This window comes from Rhinopithecus bieti, unplaced genomic scaffold (genome assembly GCF_001698545.2).
Source record: "Rhinopithecus bieti isolate Rb0 unplaced genomic scaffold, ASM169854v2 scaffold_5982, whole genome shotgun sequence".
NCBI classification, from domain to species: Eukaryota; Metazoa; Chordata; class Mammalia; order Primates; family Cercopithecidae; genus Rhinopithecus; species Rhinopithecus bieti.
This window is the reverse complement of record NW_016805132.1, coordinates 2,089,622-2,112,489: the sequence shown is the minus strand read 5'-3', so window position 1 is coordinate 2,112,489 and position 22,868 is coordinate 2,089,622. Positions and strand designations below refer to the sequence as shown.

Below are 22,868 nucleotides of genomic sequence, written 5' to 3'. Positions count from 1 at the left end.
GACAGACAGATGACTTACTTGGAAAACTACAGCAATTAAAACAGTGTGGTTAACTGATGTTTGACAGAGGTACCAGAACAATTCAACAGGGAAAGGATAGTCTTATCAACAAATGGTGCTGGAAGAAATGGAAAGTTATTTAGAAAAAAACGAATTTTGCTCCACAGCTCACAAAGGCACAGAAAAAAAAGCTCAAAATGAATCATAAGCCTAAGCACAAACGTTTAAATTACAAAATTTCTAGAAGAAAAGATAGGGGGTTAGACTAAGATTTCTTAGATGGGACATACACCCACATACACACATACAAAAAAAAAAAAAAAAAAAAAAAAAAAAAAAAAAAAAAAAAAAAAAAAAAAAAAAAAAAAAAAAAAAAAAAAACAGAAGAAATAAAGTGGATTTCATCAAAATAAAACTTCTGCTCTTCAAAAGACACAATTAAGAAAAATAGCAGGCAACCAACAGAAAATAAGAAAAGATTCACAATATGTATAGCTTAAAAAGAATGTGCATACAGAATAAAGAACTTTTACAACTCAATAAGAAGACAAAGAACTCAATGAAAACAACAGACAGAAGATTTGAACAGACACTTCTCACGGGAAGATATACTGATAGACAATAAGAACACTGAAAGCTGCTCTACATCATTAGTCATCAGAGAAATGAAAATTAAGAGGATCCTGAGAGGCTGGGCATGGTGGTTCACACTTGTAATCCCAGCCCTTTGGGAGGCTGAGGCAGATGGAATGCAGCTTAAGAGTTCAAGACTAGCCTGGGCAACATGGTGAAACCCCATCTCTACAAAGAATATAAAAAAATTATCCAGGCACGTGGCATGTACTTGCAGTCCCAGCTACATGGGAGGCTGAAGTGGGAGGATTGCTTGAGTCCAGGAGGTCAAGCCTGCAATAAACTGGCTGTGATTGCATCCCTGCACTCCAGCCTCAGTGACAGAGCAAGAGACTGTCTCACCAAAAAAAAAAAAAAAAAAAAAAAAAAACAGTTTCTTCTACACAACCACTAACAATGCAGAATAAGCCTTGTTTATAGGGTTCTGTTCTCCTAGAAGTTCCCACTTTGGGGACCAGAACCTCAGTTAGGCTGTCAGAAGGGATATTCCCAGTTTGGGTACTTGGCCAAAATAATACCTGGAGGGGTCACTTTATGATGCCTATAAAAGAATTTGCTGAGAATGAGAAGAATTTGCTGAACCAATTCATGAAGTAAAAATTCTAGACATTTTACAACTCAGTGAACTTACTATGAATGATTTTCAGGGGATTCTGACATTGTCAATCTGCCCTTCGCTTGGCCGAGGCATGGCTGAGCAGGGGTCACATTATGGTGGTAAGAAGCAAAGCTTTGAGTAGCGCAAACCTGGCCTCCACTCCACTGAGTGACTGAGAGCTTGGGCAAGTTATTCAATGCTTGAGCCTCAGTCTCCTCATACTTAAAAATGGGATAAGGACTCTTACTTCACAGTACTGTCATAAAAGATTCCATGAAATCGAGTATTCCTTGGCACATGATGTTATCAATAAATGACTCATGTTGCTCTTCTTTTGTTTGTTTGTGTTTTTTGAGACAGGGTCTGGCTCTGTTGCCCAAGTTGGAGTGCAGTGGTGTGAGCATGGCTCACAGCAGCTTCCACCTCCTGGATTCAACCCATCCTTCCCCTTAGCTTCCCTAGTAGCTAGAACTACAGACATGCACCACCATGCCCAGATAATTTTTGTATTTTTTGTAGAGGCGAGTTTTCACCTTGCTGCCCAGGCAAGTCTTGAACTCCTGAGCTCAAGCAATCCATCAGCCTCAGCTTCCCAAGAGCTGGGATTACAGGTGTGAGCCACTGAAACCGGCCTCATATTACTCTTACTGATAAACCTACCTAACTTTCTCATCCCCTTGAGATGCTCTGCTGGTCTTCTTATGTGCAGCGTACCTCACCACTGTGTGCTAAGGTGCCGCTGAGCTACGCTGTGCCCTTTCCCAGCTCTGTATCACAGCAGACACCTCCCTGCAAGCTGCACTTCCCAGACTCCCATGTCAGCCCATGGGAGGCAAGCGAGAGAGACTGGAGGGTGGGGAAGAGAGGGCAGCCAGGGTCTTTCTCCTCCTGACTGGCTGCCTTGGGGTATCTTTCAGGCAGCAGCTCCTCCAAGCTTCACTCCCACTTGATTCCAGATCACACTGGGCTCCAGTAACACCGTCTCTTCCCTCCGTTTTACCAGCCAGGCGGGGTAGTAGCTCCCTCCCCTTGCTAATCTCTGGGGTACTTTATTGAAATGACTCTGTTTGGCTTTTGGGCTCCTCCACACCACCTGTGTCCCAAATTCCCTGCCTTACACTCCCCCTGTTGTAAATACCTGACAAGGTTCCTGTTTTCCTGGTCTGCCCCTGACCATTCAGATGGTTGGTCACCTGGTACGCAGGACCCTTGAGATTTGCAGTACATTAATTGTCATTGCTTATGGCTTGTTCCCAGTCCACCGTCAGTGCCAGTTCTCTATCAATCGCTTTGCTGGGAAAGCTTTGCCTCTCTCTGATCCCTTTAGTAAAATGCCTGCTGCTAATTACCTATTACCCAAGGGGATGGGATGGCTTCTTTCTGTTTTAGAAATTTTATGGCCAGATGCCTGGTCGTGAGTATTTGCTTCTTGAGTTCATCTCAGTGTACAAATTGGTCAGGGAGTGGGAAGAATTGTATCGTTTTCTTTTAGTTGAAGAGAGTAACTTCCTGAATGAGATCCCAGTTAAGAGTGGACTTTTTTTCTCATCATTGCACAGAAGCCTGGACACCATGTCTCTCTCCATGTAACACATACAACATCTCTCCACCGTGCCCACACCACCCCTATGCTGACCATGCACAGCAGCTCAGGCCTGTGGCTATTTGTTTAACAAGTTTACAGACAACGTGGTTCAGGCTGACTTTGCATGGTGCTAGGTTCTATGGAGAATACATAGATTTGTCAGACAAAAATGCCCCTCATCAAAATCAGCTACATAATTTGCAGGACCCAATGCAAAATGAAAGTGTCAGGCTCCTTATTCAAAACATGTCAAGAGGAAAACAGCAGAGCTTTGAATCAAGCACAGGGTCTTGTACATATGTGCAGGTGCACGCCTGGGCACCTGGCTCATCCTCCACCTCCCCCAGCACAGTGCCCCAGGATTGAAGCCTGCCTTAGGAAGACTAGATTTAAGTACCTAAAACAGTTCCAAGTGACATGGGATCAATGGGCTTGCGTGGTCCCAGAAGGTGACTGCACCAGGGACAAAAGAGTTCTCTTGACCACATGGATAGCATGCATGGAGGAGGGAAGAAAGAGAGGAGGGAAAGCTGCCTAACCTGAAACTCAGCCAGAGCAAAGGGACCTATTTTACCAATTAATCACGCTGTAGGCTCAGTCTCCATGCCACATCTCCTTGAATTCCCCCATTACCATTATTTTAGCCCCAAAATCTTCAAAACTCAGTCACCCTTCTCAAATGCTTTAGCCATGGGACATTTGTATTATCTACCCTAAACCTGAGCAAGCTAAGGGAGAGGGGCAATACTTTAGCCTGGGCCAGTGCGTATCAATTAACCACAATAGCGGATCACCTTAATCTATGCATAAAGAGAAAGCTGTATATTGACACAGGAATTGACAAATCTACAGGCCATGTAAGATCACTAAAGAGACCTGGACCTTGGGAACAGACCCATCTCAGGACTGGCAGCACGGCAGGGGAACCACAGATATCCAGTCTGGGTGAGGGAGGGAATCTGGGTTTGAATTGCAGCTCTGCCACCTACTAAGTGATCTTGTGATAAAAGATTTCATGTCTTTGACCCTCAGTGTTATCATCTGTAAAATAGGGATGGCATCTATCTTATTTGAGGATTAAAGTATTGACTTTACATACATTAGTATGTAATAATACCTTTTACATACATTAGTATGTAATGATACCTGGTCTAGAGCATGTACAGTACTGGACTCTCAAAAATGATAGTTTTTGAATATAGATATATCTGTTATATAAATGGCTTATCCATACGTACATATATTGATATGAATCTGTATTATATATGTGTATTTATATATTTTTATGCATTCAGGTAAACATGGTTGTATCACCATTCTATTGAACAACTTTCTCCAACATTGCTCATCCCAACCTCAACTGTCCCTTCAAACCAGCTCTGCAGGTTGTTCTTTCCCTGCCCTGAGAACAAAATCTCTGGCAGGTCCCAGAGCTTTTCTGCTTTGCAGTCACTTTCAGTCCCAAGCATAGTCTCATTTCAGTAATTAAAATTTCAGGCCCAGAGTCATAATTACTAACTCCTTACTCTCCCCACAGTGTAGGAGCCCTCCCCAGCTCAGGCCAGCTTTAGCCGGGGAGGCCCAGGGGGGCCGAGGGCAACAGGGTGGTCTTTTCTCCACTTCCCAGCCTTGTGTATCTCCTTCTCTACTCCTTCCAACTCCCAGTCCTCCAGGTTTGGAAAAGAAGAGGGAGAAGAAGAGGATTCAGATGTAATCTTGTGCTTTAACTGGCTATCATAGACATTCAACGTTCACTTTCTTGAGGAGTGCTTTTTCTGGGTTTCTCTAGAACTCTCCCTCTAGGAATCTCTCCTTCTCCTGCTACTTAAGACACCCCAGTCCTGGACTTCCAGAGGTCCTCCCGACTCAGATGTTCTCAGTTGAGGTCACATTGTCTGACTAGCCAAAGTCAACTGTCTCCTACAGGTCTCCTTGACTCATGGGAAGACTCATTCACCCAGGTCCCCAATTCTAGGGAACATGGGTCAAGCTTTCTGAGTGGTCTTGCTTGAGCCTGTCTCCCTTGACTTGTGAGAGAGAAGGAAATACCACCTCCCAGAGTGGGGCAGGGCAGGGTGCAGGGAGCAGAAGGAGTTGTAAAATGGGGAAATGTACCACATTTCAACTAGTCCCTAAGTCCTCTGCCCTGACCTCTTTTCTTCAATCCTTGATAATCTTCTGGTAGGTGTCCTTTTAGCATCTTATTACATGTAAAATACCACAGATAGAAGGGATTGCCTCTGCCACCTGCACCCACCCCTGCATCGTCCCATACTTACTACAGTTCCAGCTCAGGAGAAGTACTCAGAAAGCCTTCGTTGAGTGGATGAATGAATAGAAACCTCCAACCTAGGCTGGCAGTTTATTTAATCTAGTTAACAAACATGTAATACTAGTTTGCCATCTGCCAGAATCTGTTCTAAGTGCCTTACAAGTATTACTACTTAGTCCTCACAACAACACTTTAAGAGGTGGATGTTACGGCCAACCCCATATTACAGATGATGGAGGCTTAGACAGGTTAAGTCTGGCTCCAGGGTTTCTGCTCTTTACCCCTTCCTCACTATCAGCATCTCCATGGCTTGGAAGTGTGTTCCAAATGCAAATTATCAGAAACCCCCAGATGTACCCACCCACCAAGAGGGTCAGCACTCCATTTTTAGCAAGCCCTTCTGCTGATTCAGGTGCTTGCTCCGTGTGAAACGCACTGATCCTCAAACATATCCAATTATAAGAATTACCTGTGGTCTTGTTAAAACTATAGCTTCTTAGATGCCCCAGCCCACCTAATGAATCAGACTGCAGGGAAGGGGCAGGGAGAACTTCAGAATCAGTATCTTTTAACTTTCTATTGGGCAAGTTTTAGAAACATTCATCCAAGCTATTCACATTTTGACTGCACTGGAAGAAAACTGGGATGAGATACCATAAAGAGCGTGGTTGTGGGTGTGCAGGCGGGTGAGTGGATCTGGAGGATGGCAGGTTTACCTTTCCTGAAAATTGAGTCAAACACAGCAGCTGTTCCATCCTGAAGCTCAGAGGACAGCAGATCGCAAGAGAAATCGCAGATATAAATCTCCCTCCCCTCAAAGGCGGACACCGATGTTTGTACATTGTTCACAGCTTCCTAATCAGAAGGGCAGATTCCACCTCCTGCAGGAATGTTAATGCCGCCTCCGTCAGATATTTGCAGCTCAGCCTCAGAAGTCCGGTGCCCCAGGCAAAAGTTTGCCTTTATTGCTGTCTCTTTGAGAAGCATGAGATCATCCTTGCCAGGGATTTCCTGTAATAAATACTTTTGTCGTCTTGACTAAAGAAGTTGTTGATCTGAAACACCTTGGGCTGAAATATTACCTCTGCGTACCCCTTCACAGTCACCCGGACTGTTGCAGTATGGGGTTTGTGGGAGGCTGAAAAGACAAGGAGCAGGCTAGGAAGGGACCGAATCACCCATGAAAAGTGCCATGCCACCCACCCCAAAACTCCTGGTTCCCGACTGCTACCGAAAATCAAAAGAGAACAATGAAAAAAGGAATTGGGTATAAGCTGGCAGAATTTTAAATGTCTTAGTGTTTATTTATTTATTTTTAGAGACAATGTCTCACTCTTGCCCAGGCTAGAGTGCAGTGGTGCAATCATAGCTCACTGCAGCCTCCAACTCCAGGGCTCAAGTGATCCTCCCACCTCAACCTCCTCAGTTGCTGGGACTACAGGTGTCCACCACCATCCTTGCCTGGCTAATTTTTTTTTTCCTTTTCTTTTTAGAGACAGAGTCTTGCTATGTTGCCCAGGCTGGTCTCAAGAGATTCAAGATAATCCCCAAGTGCTAGGATTACAGGATTGAGCTACCTCACCCAGTCTGGCAGAATTTTTAAAGTTAATAATGTAAAATAAAAGGATAAGTCCAGACATGTAGCTTTTAGCCCAACTTTTCATTTATAATGTACTCTGCAATATTTATGACGCTCAATCTGTCCAAAACAAGAAAATGTGCCAGACTGGGCCTGCCAGGCCAAAGGGTTTACATTCTACTCCACCAGCCAGTGTGACCTTGAGTGAGTCTTTAAACCTCCTGGAACTTTGGATAATCTATCTGTAAAGTAATAGAAGTCACACCTTGTTCAGCTGACGTCATGGGCTGTTGGGAGGATTATATGGGAAGATGGCTCTGAAAAGCACGTTGTAAATGCTCTCCCCATGTGAAGGGTTATTAGGGTATAGGAGCAAAAGTGGTCCTGGGCAGATCCCAGACCACTAAGTATCAGAAACACGGAGGAAGGGAAGTGGGTAGACAGTGTGATTTCCCAGGGTGGGTGGTGAAATATATCCACTCTGTGTGAACAATTGACTTTCACGATGTAATCCATGTCCTCAACTTGGGAATATGAGGATGTGAGATATCACTCATTGAGTGAGGACCAAATGGACCCAAGGAATCGCTGCTCTTCCCAGACATTGTAAAAGTCAAGACCTGACCCTTAAAATCCAACTCTGGAAGTGGAGATGTTAGAGACACAAAAGGTAACTTGCAGTGATCCTAGAGCCAATTGTGGGCATCTCTTCACAACTCCACCTTCAGTGACATGTTATTCATGACACTAGTCACGAATCGGCCATGGTGGTGTATTTATACCACAGAAACTGCCAAACACTACAAGTCAGGGTACCGCAGAGGCAGAATGTAACTGTCAGGATACAGATATCACTGCAAAAGTTGAAAAGGGAAAACAGAAAAACTCCTCCTCCGCTCAGGAGAGGGTACCATTCAACCATTAAACCTCTGATTGATCTAGGCAGACCACACAGAAGAGAGCATTTCATAAACCAATTTACAATAAGAAAGTGCCCTCTCTCTATGTAGCATTGGTGCAAACTCCACTCCCCTAACACACATGCTGTCAGTAGCACCACTTCCAGGTACCATCACCTCCAGGCAGTCTTCCCTGACAATCCTCATCTTACTCTGCAAAAAGCTCCAGCATCCTCTCAGTTCCACACACACAGTGGAAAGTGGTTCTTCAGAACTCAGGCTTTTGGAGTTAGAATGCTTAACTTACAAATCCCATTTTGACCACTTCCTAGTATTTACAGGAAAGCCACTGAACCCATCTGTGAAATGAGGCTAGAATACTCTAAAGCCATCATGAATTGTTACGAGAAGATAAATGGGTTGAGTACCCAGCATAGTACCTGGCACATAGTAAGTGCTTGATAAACACTAGTCATCAAGACATCCGCTCCTATGGACTACCATTTCACTTCTCAAACAGGCAAAAACTGCATCTCTCCACCTGGACTGAAGTTTCATGAAGACAAAGACCTTCTCCTCTTCATTAGTCAGGCCTTAAAGGGTCCAACATATAAGAACTCCTCAAGAAATCCATGTTAACTTAAATGAAATTGAAAGCAGGTGTGTTTCCCTTCTTTCTACAGCCTCTGTACCCAAAGATTGGATGAACCAGGGACAAGAAAATGCCAGGTGGAAACCCCCCAACAGACAGTCCATGAGCGTCGCTGGAACCCTGTGCTGTACCACCCACATCCCTTGCAGCTGAGTCCTTCTCCAGAACTTTCCTTCAGCTGCAGGAAGTTGCCCAATTCAAGGTTACACCCCTCCCTGGGGTAGCTAGCATTCAAGGACTGGTGCAAGCAGGAGTACAAAGACCCAGCCCCCAGCGTCATTCAGGTCATCTCTGAAAGGCCATCCCAGCTCCAGAGTCCTATGGGGTCTGCCAGGTCCTTGGCTGCAACCGCACCACAGCCCAACTTCTCCCTCCACCCCATCCTGCTTCCCTGATTTGTTTGTAGGTTTTCTTCCTAAGTGCATTCCCTAATCGATGTCCTGCATGCTAATTTGTGACTCAGACCCAATGCAGTCCCCAGCATGTTTGTGTCCCTATTCATAGCCAAGACCCATGGGCCAACCCCTTACCCTTGTCATTCAGAAGAGATGATGAGATCACAGTCTCTAATATATGGTTCATTCACAAATACACTCTAGCACGTTTTCTCAGATGACCTCTTCCCCACTTCTGCGCCAGCCAACGCTTCAAAAAGGTCTCCCTTCATGCTTAGATTTCTGTGAAGGAGCTCCCCCTCCCTTTCTAATTTCACCTCCTTTCATGATCTTGATTCTGGAGCCCTGCCCTTGTTCAGCACCTGTCTTGTGTCCAGATCAGAAGCAGACCTTTAGATGAGAATTTATCTTACCACACCTGCGCAGTGGCTCATGCCTGTAATCCCAGCATTTTGGGAGGCCAAGGCTGCCGGATCACTTGAGGTCAGGAGTTCAAGGCCAGCCTAGCCGATATGGTGAAACCCCATCTCTATTATAAATACAAAAATTAGCCAGGTGCGGTGGTGCATGCCTATAGTCCCAGCTGCCAGGGAGGCTGAGGCAAAATAATCGCTTGAACCCAGGAGGTGGAGGTTGCAGTGAGCCGAGATTGTGCCACTGTACTCCAACCTGGTGACGGAATGAGACTTCGTCTCAAAAAAAAAAAAGAATGTATCTCATCTAAAGGTCTGGATTCATGAGAAATTAAGGAAGTGCTCCCAGGAAAGATTGGAGGGAGGACATGGTAGGGGAGCAAGATAGACAGAAGCAAGAAGAGTGCAGTTTCAGATGAAGTCCCAGCCCCAGCTGGGGACCAGTTCCATGGGGAGTTCTAAAGGCTAAATTATACCTCCGAGTTTGTCCTGCCTCGAGCTGAGAAAGCTAGGCTTTCATATCCCTGCTCCAGGCAGTCCTTAGCTGCAAACCTTCCCAGAGGGAGATCATCAGCCCTAGGGCACATACAGCCCTCTGCCTGAACAAAGTGGCTCCAGTAGCTCTAAGGTAACATCTTGAAGAGCAAAGGGAAGCAGAGCACAGAGAAGCTGTTTGGTGGGCACACAAAAAAGGCAAAAGGAACGCTGTTTTACATGAAGGACAGTGCTCCAGCAGCCCCCTCTACAGCACCACCATGACATCTAACTCAGGAGTGGAAAACACAGAGGGTTTGCAGAAGATACTGTGGTGCCAGGAAAAGAATACCAAGCTTGGTCCAGAATCCCAGCCCTGCCCGTGGTCTGCTGTGTGATCTCAGCACCTCTCTGAGCCTCAGTTTCACCATCTGTAAACGCAGGATTATAAGACAAATGAACCCTCCCTATCTCTCAGGCTTGTTGTGTGAATTAAATAGAATTATGTGAGGGGAAGTGTTTTGTAAACCATGGGGGGATTCCTGTCCTAGAAGATGCAGCCTGCTGTCACCAACATAATCAAGCCCTCTTCCAAAACTCAGCCTGTGAGTTCCTCCTCTCTCCCCTGCCTACTCCACCTTGCCAACCTCATTTACTTACTCTCCTTAAAGGCTTCTATGTCTATTAAACTCCTAACTCAAAATAACCTGATAAAATGTTCGGGGGGGACTCGCTGGTTCCAAATAGATATATGAGGATCAGGTTGGCCCAAAACACAAAACTCAGAGCCCCAGCCCAGCAGAGGTGCATTCCGCAGGCCTGGAAGACTGACCCCAGCCCACTGAGCTCTCTGCAGCCAGCTCATTAAATCCTAATCACCAGGACTCCAAGCCAGGTGGGGAGGGCACTGTTTGTACAGGGTTTCCTGAGAGGTGCTGGGAGGAAACTACGCTTACATGATCTGCCCAGAAAGTCTGCCTGGGAAGGATCCCCAGCCTAGGGTCTCAGCACCCTGCCCACGTGACCCATCTTACGGCTGAGAACCCCTTCCCTTTCACCCAAAGCCCTGTTTGAAGTCTGACTCAGGTCTGTGGGGTAGATCCAAGGCGCCCTTAACCCGGGGGAGTGTTTATGTCTTGGAAGAGGAAAGTTTGACTGATCCCCAGGGTGGGTGAAGAGAAGGGCTGAGAAACTGCTGACTTTGTTGTTTAGTTTCAACCATATTTTTGTCCAGCTGCTGAAACGGAAGCATCATAGCAGCATGGGTACTGGCCTGAGAACCAAGAGGTTTGGCATGAGGTCCCGGCTTTGTTGATGACTTCTTGGGCAAGTCAACCACCCTGTTGGGGCCGCGGTGTTCTCCCCTGCACCATGGGAGTGGTAATACTTCTCTCCTACCTCTTCAAAAGGGTTTGAGGAACACAATGGCAGGAGAGGTGACCTCAAAGCTAGAGCTTTTCTGTGCAGGTGGAAGTAGAATGAGGCTTATGTGCAAGATGCTTTACCCACACCATCTCCTTGAGTCCCAAGAGAGAAATATTACCCCTTTTGCAGATGAAGAAACTGAGGCCAGCTGGCTCCCACACTCATGCTCTTTCTGCCTTAGAGGGGAGCATCCAAGGGGCCCAGGTCTAGAAAAATCAACAACGGGCCAACGTTTCATCACTCATTCACCCAGTAAGGATATTCTGGAGCAGGGGCCTGGTTGATGACTGATATTGGCACATCCTGCTGCCCCCCAGGGACATCTCCTCTCCTACTGAAGCTCTGTCTCCCTTCAGCCTGGTCTCCAGAGACTTCACCATTTAACTCCAAGCCAAAGGGCAAAGCCAGAGCAGAGCTGCCCCCAGCAGTCTCCAGACTGCTTTTGCCGTTTGACTCTCATTGGGCAACTCGTGAAGGCAGAGAAAAGACCTCACCATGAACTAATGGGCCACACTGCAAGTCTGGAAGTCAGGGCTGAACCACAATAATAACAAGAATGAGAATAGCAATAACTAGCATGTGTTGAGCCCTTGGTCTGAAACAGGCACCATGCTAGGCTCTTCAGATATATTACCTTCATCTCTTTGCAGTCCTCTGCGACAAGGGCATCTGTGGGCCAAGATCATGCAGCCAGTGAGGAACAGAGGCAGGCTTCAAAGCATCATCTTTCTGCCTCCAGAATCCACACTCTTATCTACAACCCCTCTTTCCCTGACATACTGGGCTACGCTGGGCAAGCCCCCCCACTTTCTTGGCCTCAATTCCCCTGCTACCCTGCAAATTGCTGGAGTCAGACTTTCTCTTCCAAATTTGACAATCGAGTGTCTTGACCTGGGAGATGAAATGGGGAGGGTGGCCCCAGCTGGCCCTCTCCCTGGAGAAGGGGACACAGATCCCGGCTAAGCCAAGCCTGAGCACAGTGGAAGGGAAAGCCTCAGGATGGGATGAGCCCCGCCAGACAGCTTCTCCTTGGAAGCCAAATTTTGCACTGACGCCAAAACTAAAGCCCCTTTTCAACTTCCCAGTGCAAACTGCTCGCTGTAAGTGACTCCTGAGCTAATGAGCTCGGAATGTCAAATTCCATCAGTCAGCCAGCACAGACACGACACGATGAAACGCCCTACGCAGGAGGAGGTATGGTTCTCTTGCCTCTTTCTGTTTTTTTGCAGTAACATTCGTCACTGCTACACATGAAAATAAAAACCAGATGGAATCCCTGAGATGCAGAGAAGGATCTTTCCTTCCTGTGCAGTAGGATAAAGGCTGCGATGGGCATCTAGGGTCACTGTGGACAGGGTGGAGCTGTCAGCTTCTCAGCAAAGCAACCTCCCAGCCAGGGCCACAGATAAGCAACACCCAGCTCTTACCTGGCTCTTCTCCTTGGGGCCTAAGAGGAGGATGGAGCAGGTAAAGAACTGATGTCACTCCAGCCCTTCAAAACTCTGGCCAGGTCATGGACACTCGCTCCCAGCTTCTCCCACCTAGGGCCCTCTGTCTAGCCCTGGACACAACCCTGGGACCACTCTTCGAGTGTCACCCCTGTGCCACATGACTACAAGCTCAGGGTGCTGAACAGAACACACTGGGCTGAGAGTGGGCCAGGACCAGAGCCTGATGCTCACATCCTCTGGGAAACCTTTCCTGATCACCACACAATGCCAGGCATTGGTGAGTGAGACCAGCCCTCTCTTTTGACATCTTCCTAAACTTTAAGGCCAAGTCACGTGACTTTACCACCACTTGCCTTGTTCATGCAATATGTCATGTGTGACCTGCATAGATCCTTACCTAGACTCTCAGCAGCTCCTAGGGGATAGGCAGCACTACATACTTTCTTTGAGGGCCCCCTTAGCCCCTAGCACAGTGCCTGGTTTATCAAAACTGTTCTATAAATGTGAACAGAAATAATATAGTTATAATATCACTTTGATTAGCATTAATAGAGCAATAATGATCATCTACCCCCACCCCGTATGGTGTGTGAACACTGGACAAAGTATTTTACCTCATTAACTCTCCTCCCCAAGTCTCATGTCTGCTACACAGCTCAGCCAGTCTCCTGCATACCACGGTGCCCACTAACTGCAGCTCCCACCCCTCCTAGGCGGGCTCAAAGCCCACACACCAGCAGAATCCAGTCCAGCTGGGGCTCAACTGGGGACTAGTGGCCTTTTTCTAGTTCCACAGCAAACATCCTAGAGGCCCAGCAGATCTCCCTGAGCCTCCATTTGCTCGTCTGCAAAGTGGAAAGGGTCCCTGCCCAATAAGGGGTGGATGAACAATGACTTAGAAAGAGGCTGATCCTAGCTGGGACACCTATACGGGGTTTGGGGGCGGGGTCTGATCTAGGTCCTTCCCTCTGTCCATTTTTTGTTGCTATGAGTCAGTTCCATCCTGAAATAGCAGTGGTGCCCGGGCAGCTGCCCCCAGTCAACAGGCTAATGTGATTGGGCTGCCAGACATTGGTCAGTGAAAGAGGTGGGGTTCAGATCTGGAAGACAGTGTAGCCAGGACCTCAGTGCCCTCAGGGTTCTAGCAAAGTCCTAAGCTCTACCCTGGACCTTTTCCCTTATTTTCTCCCTTTTCCTCCAACCCCAATCTGAGAGCCTCCTGAGTAAACTACTTGTCTTCTAAGCCAAGAAGTTATCCAGCTTTCAGTCCAATTCATTGCTGATTTGGGGACCCCCCAGGTAGGGTTGCCAGGTATCTTATATACAAGGATGTGTCCCATATTTACTTATGTGACCCAGCTCCTGTATAGACTGTCAAAATGGTTCATAATTAACACCCTGTATTCAGCTTTTGTCAACAAATTACAAAACTTCAGCCATTAGAACTATTTTTCTAAATTAGCTGGGCATCCTGTCTTTTTATTTGCTAACTCTGGCAATGCTACTCCTGGGTCCAGGTGCTCTGAGACTCCCAATCAGAGCATCCCCAGGGCAGTCATTTCTACACAGACCATGGAAGCAGCTCTGTGCATGTCCGTGTGTGCATGTATATACATACGTGTGCTACGTGTGTGCATTACCTGTGTCCCTCCATGCCCAGTGGGAGCGTGCTCAGTATGTTCACTGACAGAAGTCTGTTGAAGGCATGAGAATGAGTCATCTCCACCCAACTCTAAACAAAGCCTGCAGAATAGGGGCAGCCATACCAGGGGTCTGGCTGAGTTACTCTAAGACAAAAAAATGTTTCAATCACCTTTCCCATTGGGATCTTTCCTGATAAGCTTAGGATTCATCCTGCTAAGCCTCCCTCGGATGCTGAAGAGAAACTGCTCTATGAGGTGCTCAAGGAGGCCTCATCACGGACGTACCCGGCTGAGAAGCTCCATTGGTCCAACTCCTTCACCGCTCAGGTGAGAAAACGGAAGGCCGGAGGGGGAAAGGGTCTTGCCCGATGTCACACAGCCGTCAGAGAAAGAATTGGAACTGGGATCCCCATCTCCTGGATCTAGCCCAAGGCTTGTCCACTGCCTACAATGACTCTTTCTGATAGCAGGGCACAGTCAAAAGAAAGATGAACTCTCAAGAGTTCAATAGCAACCATTTGTTCCCCGACTTGCAGGAATATAGTAGTGCCTAGCATTTATTGAGCTCCTACGGCATGCTAGGCTCATTTAATATACACAATACCCCCATGTTGTAAATTTTACTATTGCCTTCACTTATGCATGAAGAAATGGAAGCCAAAATACTTGCCCCGGGTCACACGGTTGGCAAGGTTAGTGGCCTCTTTACCCAGATGTGCACTTTGAACCAAGGTAGGAAACTGGCTTCCTTGTGCTAAATAAACTGGGCTCTGTAAGCCAGTTCTTCAGGTGCCTCAACAGCTGCTGTGAGTGAGGGCCTGTGAAGGTGGGCTATCATTTAATCACCAGGATCTGAACCCTCTTTCTCCAAGCCAAGGGCAGCTATATCTCCTGGCCACTTTTCTTGCCTGAGTCATCAATTTCAGCTAAGATCTTTAAACTCACCTCACTAAGAGATTTTCCAAGTCTTATGCCTGGGACAGGGGACAGGAAGTGATCATGTTGCTCCCTTGTAAACTCTGCCTTTCAACTCTCCCCTTGAGACAAGACACTCTCCCTCCTATCCTTCTGAATGGTTCTTCCGTGTGCACCTCCCGCCCACACAACCCCATCTTTCCATCTTTCCATTCTCAGCTCAGCCCAGCCACTGCATTCAGCAGCCATTTGTCACAGCGCCCGACACCACACAGGGGTACTGTTTGCTCACTTGCCTTCAAGAAAGTAAGTAGTTTTTTGGTTGATAGCCAGTTAAGGGGACTGGATATGGGCAGAGAACTGTGTACCAGACCCCTCCCCAGGGAAGTGCCCTGGCATGTTATCTGGCACTCCTGAAATCCAACGCTGGGCTGGTGGGGCAGCCAGGTGTGCCTAAGACAAGGCTGTTTTCCCTCTCTGGAGAGGCCTCCTCCATGAGGAGGGGTCACAAAGGGCTCTGCTTCCTGCTGTTGGGCTGCCAGGCCGCCCCACAGGGTAGGGATTTCATCTCCAAGCCTGCTCTGGCTGGGTCTATGTGCTCTCCCGCCTCCTGCAAGCACCTAGGTTTGACCATCTGAGTTTGCCCGGCGCTCCCCTGTCTCCCCTGTGGTCCTCATTTACCTCGCAACATTTCTGGGTTGGCCAAGGTTACCCTCCTCCCTCCTTTATCTCCACCCATTGCTGCCCCCAGTAAGCTCTCCCTCCCCACTGGCGCGTGCTCCCAGGGGCTCTGTCACTCCTTGGTACAGCCTGCAAATGAGCTTGTCCAGAGGTCAGACAGCATCTCCACCCAAATCCCTTATCTGCCATTTATCAGCTGTGTGACCTCAGGCAAGGTACTCAGCCACTCTGAGCCCAATATCCTCATTTCTAAAACTGGAGTTGGTGAGAGTTTCTACCTCTCTGGGAGCATCATCAAGAGGATTAAATGAGAGAATGCACATAAAGTTCAGAATTGAATGGCACAGAGCACATTCAATAGCTGTTGGTCACAACCCCTGTCTCTGCAAATACTCAGAATCTTATACCTGCCTTCTAACTTTCCCCTGGTCTTGACTGTTTTAATTTATGGTTTTCCCATATTGATTGCTTACTGTTTTATTTTTACCTTATAATGTGTTCATACCATATATGTATTAATAAAGTTTAATTCTATTCCCTGAGGGCCACTTCAGATATTTTGTGTAATCAGGTAGGAAAAGTAGACACTCAGAAAGCCACACAGAGACAGGCAGAGGTGATGGGGAAGACAGGGCTGGGAGGGGGGACAGGAGGAGGGGCAGTGGGGCAGGAAGGAGAAGAGGAGAGACTGAGTGCCCCTAGAAGGACTGACCACCAAAGGGCAACCAAGAGGGGCAAGGACCAGCCCCACTCCCTCGTGCCACATTCTTACTGCCTGTTAGGAGAGACTGGACTTACAGGTTTAGAGGGAGGGAACCACTGGGAGCAGCAGGGTAGGGAAATGATGGTGGGCAAGGCAAGGAAGTGCTACCCGTGAGGGCACAGAGGCAGGAATGTTAGGCCCCTGTGAGCCAGGCCGCAACCAGGTGCTTAAAAGGAAACTTCAGCAGAAAATGTTCCCACCCTCACTCATCTCCCCCACACACACACAGACCCCTACACACTACCCAGACTCATCCATACACACACACACACCCACACACCCATAGACACACATGCACACCCACACACATGCACACCCACACACAGACGTGCACACCCACCCACCACACACATCAACACCCACACACACACGTGCACACCCACACACCCACACACATCCACACCCACACACATACATGCACACCCACACACCACACACACACACAGGCACACCCACACACCCATACACATGCACACACACGCACACCCCCATACGCATGCACACCCACACATGCACACCCACACACCCATACACACATGCACACCCATACACCCATACACCCATATACACACATGCACACCCACACACATGCACACACACACCCATAGACACACATGCACACCTACACACCCAGACACATGCACACCCACACACATGCACACCCACATACATACACCCTCACACCCACACATGCACACCCATAGACACACATGCACACCCACACACGTACACCCACACACCCACACACACCTGCACACCCACGCACCCAAACATATGCGCACCCACACACATGCACACCCACACACCCATAGACACATGCACACCCACATGCCTACTTGTATGTACATGTACACATCCATATACACATAGACACATCCCCACACACTCATACACACTCATACACACCTACCCATACACATTCACACTCATACAGACACCCCTATACACATACGTAAACACACATGTACACACCCACACACACCCATATACACACATGCACACCCACACACACCTATGCACACTCATACACATGCTCATACATCCGTACACACACACGCACCTACACAGTCCCCTATATAAACACATGAGCAACCACATGCAGCCCCCCCACACACACATTTGTGCATGTGCACGCACACACACCTTCATGGCTATTTGGAGGGGGCTCTCCCCTCCCCTCAGCACCCACAGCATTACCCTCATACACCTGCCAAGATTCTCAGGCCCCTCTCCTGGCTGCCACCCTGTGGCTCTCTCAGGTCAGGTCTTGTGTCAACTGCAGCCTCACCTTGGCACGCCTCTCAGAGGCTCACCAGAGGGCTCAGAAATGCAGAAAAGGGTGGCAGAAAGTGAGGAGTGGTCCATAGGGAGTGGCCATGGGAGAGACTGCTCGGCGAGTCACCAGGGACTTTGTGACTGGAGGGTCCAGAGTTTGAAGACAAATTCCACACTGCTCCGTCCTCACCCACCAGGCATGGCAAGCACTGGGCCCTCTATCTAGGGCACACAAGGGGGCTGCAGGCCTGGCTCCCCTGGGTCCGCCTAAAAAGCCACCCAGACCCCTAACTCCAAGGCCTACAAAGCCCCTGAAAGCCCACAGGCCAGCCTGGCCCCACCACTACCCAGGAATATCCATTTCTCCCTCCTCTTTTCCAGCACAGGTAATGATAATGCGCTTGAGGAAACTTGATAAGTTGGCTACCTTGAAATGGAGAAGGAGGTCAAGAAACACATTTCCTAACTTTCAAAAGGAACTGTCTGGGATAATTAATCAACACATCACCAACACCAAGGGATTGTTTTATATCAGAAGACATATAATTTTAAAAAACAATAGCAGGCTTGTTGTGTGTTTTGTTTCTAAGGAATGTTAATGATGTTTGGCACCCTGACACATCCAAAGGTTCTCCCCGAATATTTAGAAATCAGACAGAACTTGGCTTCGAGGTCTTTCTTTACCTGGACTTAGCACAGACAGGGTCGTAGAAACAAAATGGGCCTCCAACAGGTCTTTGAATGGGCCTGTGATTGCTGTACTAGTGAGGAAGGCACTTGCAACTGCTAAATTGCACTCACTATTGCTTAATTACACCTTTGGATCAGCACCTAATTTGCTTAGGTTGCAACTGAGCTGCCATGGGTGTAATTGCTTGTACACTACTTAACAATGCAGCCACTGCCAGGGGAGATTGGAGCCTCACTTGACTCTGCTCAGAGAGGCTACAGCCCCATAGCTGTGGTTTCCAGGACCACAGACCCCCCAGCAGCCCAGAACAGCAGAAGGCAGCCCTGGCTTTCTAGCTGTTCCCTGGAAGCAACCTACATGCCAGAAACCTTAGAAAGGTCTATCAGAGGTGTTCACAGAGCCACTAGGAGGACACTCTAAGGCTAATCCTCCCAGTGGGTTCCTCGCCAGTGGGCCCTCTCTGGGAGGCAGCTCTAGGACATGAGCAACTCCACCTAGGTTCTGCCTCGACTATCCTGGTTACTCAGGGCTGCCATCTCCTGCTGGGGCCTGGTTCCCATGGTTAATCTGTGCTGAGACACAGCAGGGGAGGTAGTGGCTAAAGCTGCTGGCACCCAAGGGGGACAGGACCATGACCACAGGCACCCAAGGCCCCAGGTAAGAGAGCAAAGCCCTCCTCCTGAGACCCCTGGAGCCCTGCTGATGTCCACAGTATGACCAGACTGGCAACATCAAGATTCATGTCCCACAGAGGAAGGGGGAGGCATCCACGTTTCCCCCTAAACACACACACACAACACACACACACAACACACACACATACACACACACACAACAGAGGCCTTTGTGGGAAGGAAGTCCTTGCTCTCTCAAGAAGGGAACTAGTGTCCAAATGTCTTCCTTTCCTCCTGGAGGAGGAGGGCACCAGTGCTTTCTGATGGACTCACCTGTGTCCTGGCTGCCTCCTCAGTCACACCTTGGGGTGTTTACACCCAATGAAGGGTACACGCAGGCCTGTAACTGTGTCACTTTCTCCTGTTGTCACCAGAAAGTCTCCAAGCCACAGCAAGTAGACTTAGTTAAGATGTGAAAGGTAAGAGATAAAGGCTTCAGGGTTAACAATCTAGATGTCAGAGTCAGACAGCCATGAGTTCAAGTCCTAGTTCTGCCACTTGAAGCCATCACTTCACCTCATGAGCCTCAGTATTCTCATCTGTAAAATGGGTTTTGTTCATAGAACCTACCTTATGGAGTTGCTATGAGGATTCAGGGAAATCATGCACATAAAGCACTTAGCTCAGACCTTGGACCATAAAATCACTCAAGTATGTTCTCCTTCAAGAGAACGAGAGCGAGCAAGCTGTGAACTCATCGCACATCGAGTACTGTCTCAGCCACTTTCCAGCTCTGAGACTTTGGGCAAGAAACTTAACTCGTCTATTTTCTTATCTGCAAAATGGGGATGATTTCATGGTATTTCGTTCATAGTATCAATGTGAAAAATAACTACAATGAGTGAAAAGTACATGGCATACAAGAGTCACTCAATAGACAAAGCTCTTAACATGATGTTTATTCATTCATGTTCATTCATTTTGATTCAATTATTTCTACTATTTTTGAAATTTTCAAATAAGTGTAACAGATCTTCCTTCTGAGTGCACTTGGTTTTTTCATACCTTCTTCCCTCCCAGACCCCAAAATAATTGTATATTTCTTTTTTGTTTGTTTGCTTTGATTTAAAAAAAGAAAAAAAAAAAAAAAAACAGTCTCGTTTTGTCACCCAGGCTGGAGTGCAGTATCACGATCTCAGCTCACTGCAACCTCCACCTCCTGGGTTCAAGCAATTCTCCTGCCTCCGACTCCCAAGTAGCTGGGATTACAGGTGCACAACACCGTGCCCAGCTAATTTTTGTATTTTTAGTAGAGACGGGTTTTACCATGTTGGCCAGGCTGATCTTGAACTCCTGACCTCAGGTGATCCACCCACCTTGGCCTCCTAAAGTGCTGGGATTACAGGTGTGAGCCACCATGCCCAGCCAGAATTGCATATGTATTTTTAGTTCTACTTAGCATGTGCTGCTTTGGGGAATGTTTCTGGAAATTTCGGAAAGCATCTTGTTAAATGAGACCCACAGACCCTAGAAGTGTTCTTGCTGTATACCTGAACTTACATGAGCTGGGTCAGGGGAGCTGGGCAGGGTGGGAAGGGCAGAAATGGGCAGCATCACCAGACTTTACCCAGGAGGAGAGCCCCCTTCCCAGGACCAGGGCTGGAGAGTCTGGTTTACCTGGATCCAACAGAGATCTCATCTTTGGGGAAAGTGGAGACTGAATTCTGGGCAGAGCCCAGAGCCCAGGTCAGCTGGGCAGGAGTCACCACACAGGTGTCTGCTCATCCTGTGGGACAACCCCTCATGGACAGTCAAATTATTAAAGAATCATGGAATTGCAGTTAAGCTTTCAAAAGAATCTTGTTAGAGATACATCCTAACATGGTTACTAACGACAAGATATAATGTCTGGAATTTGCTCCAAAATAGCCTGGGCTGGAGAGAGACTGGGAAGGGTAGATGGAACTAGATTGACCTTCACTTGATCATTTGTACTTAACAAACTAGGGCTGCTGTTGTTTAAACCACCAGACTATGTGGTTTAAACAACAGAAATTTATTTTCTCACAGCTCCGGAGACTGGAAATCCAAGACAGAGTTGTCAGCAGGACTGGTCCCTCCGAGGAAAGAATTTATTCCAGGCCTGGGTTTGTAGACAGCCATCTTCTCCCTGGATCTTCATATCATTTTCCCTCTGGGTCTGTCCATGTCCAAGCTTCCTTTTCTTTTTTTATTTTTATTTCTTTATTTTTTTAGATAGAGAGTCTCACTATGTTCCCCAGGCTGGTCTTGAACTCCTGGACTCAAGTGATCCTCCTGCCTCTGCTTCCTAAAGTGCTGGGATTACAGGTGTGATCCAAGACAAGCCACCAAACTTCCTCTTCTTATAAGGTCACCAGTCACACTGAATTAGGGCCTGCTCTAGCTATCTCCTTTTGACTTGATTACCTTTATAAAGCCCTCATCTCCAAATTAGTTCACATTGTGAGGTACTTGGGGTAAGGATTTCAACATATAAATTTGAGGGGGGGGTCACAATTCAATCCATCACATAATTACTGAAGATGGGAGATGTATGCATTACACTAGTCACTCTATAGCTGTATAAATTTGCATTTTCTTCATAATAATGGGTGGAGTGGGTAGGCAAACAAGGGAACAGTGCTTCAAACAACTGACTCAACTCCAGGTTAAAATCCAGAGAGGTAAAACTTGTTCTCCAGAGCTCAAGGGAAATCCTGAAACTCTACTGTTTTAGAAGAGACTATGCAACCGTGGGAGGTAGAGAGCTTCTCAGCACGAAAACATCCAAGCCCAGGCTGCATGACCACCAGTGGGACCTCCTGTAGGATTCTTTCATGGAGGGGAAGCTGGGCTGGCCAACTTCTCTAACTTTGTCCAAATCTTGGTTGTCAAAAAAAGCCAGTGCCGTTGTGGACTGCATTAACAGGACGGTGGCTAAAGGCAAGGTATGGGAGAGTCCTGCTCTACATAGAACTGGAAGGGATCAGCTGGAATATGGTGCTCCATGCTGAGAATCCCTTTGCAAATGGTTTATTAATCACTCAAGAGGGACAGAGTTGCATCTGGAGAGGAGCGACCCGGTGCTGGAGGAAATCATGCCATAGCATTCAAGAAAGACTGTGGAATCTACTTTACCAGTCCCTCCTGTATCCTGCTAGAAAGATTATAAGCAAGTTTCACAACAAATACACACCCATATGTATTTCTTTTGTAGTAATCATATTCCAAGGAAACTCCTTTTGCTTTTATCAATTAACAGTTACATACCTTAAAGAGCTTTCCATATTAGAACACAGATTATGCTTATTTGTTTTTAACTACTGCATAACATCCCATCCTAGGGTAAATTATGTTACCAATCCCCTAGCAATGATCATTTTGACTGTTTCAAATATTTCCCTATAGCTAACAGCACTTAATAATTAATTTCACACAGGCTGGGCTTGGTGGCTCACACCTATAATCCCAGGACTTCGGGAGGCCAAGGTGGGCAGATCACCTGAGGTCAGGAGTTCCAGACCAGCCTGGTCAACATGGTGAAACCCCGTCTCTACTAAAAATACAAAAATTAGCCAGGCGTGATGGCACATGCCTATAATCCCAGCTACTCGGAAGACTAAGGCAGGAGAATCACTTGAACCCAGGAGGCAGAGGTTGCAGTGAGCTGAGATTGAACCATTGCACTCTAGCCTGGGCAACAGAGCGAGATTCCGTCTCAAAAATAGTAATAATAATAATCTTATATGTATGTCACTTCACATATGAATGAGTTCATTTGTGGAATAAATCTCTCTAAGTTAAACAAATATTATGGAAGGAGGGAAGGAAGGAAGGAAGGAAGGAAGGAAGGAAGGAAGGAAGGAAGGAAGGGAGGGAGGGAGGGAGG

At 47.3% G+C, this 22,868-nt stretch overlaps 1 long non-coding RNA gene across 1 annotated transcript; it reads left to right on the top strand.

Moving 5' to 3' along the window:
- The first annotated feature begins 14,214 nt into the window (after positions 1–14,214).
- LOC108529139 (uncharacterized) lies at positions 14,215–18,217 on the top strand. Its single transcript, XR_001885414.1, has 2 exons — positions 14,215–14,346; positions 18,035–18,217. It is a non-coding gene; the product is annotated as an uncharacterized LOC108529139 (long non-coding RNA).
- Positions 18,218–22,868: the final 4,651 nt, after the last annotated feature.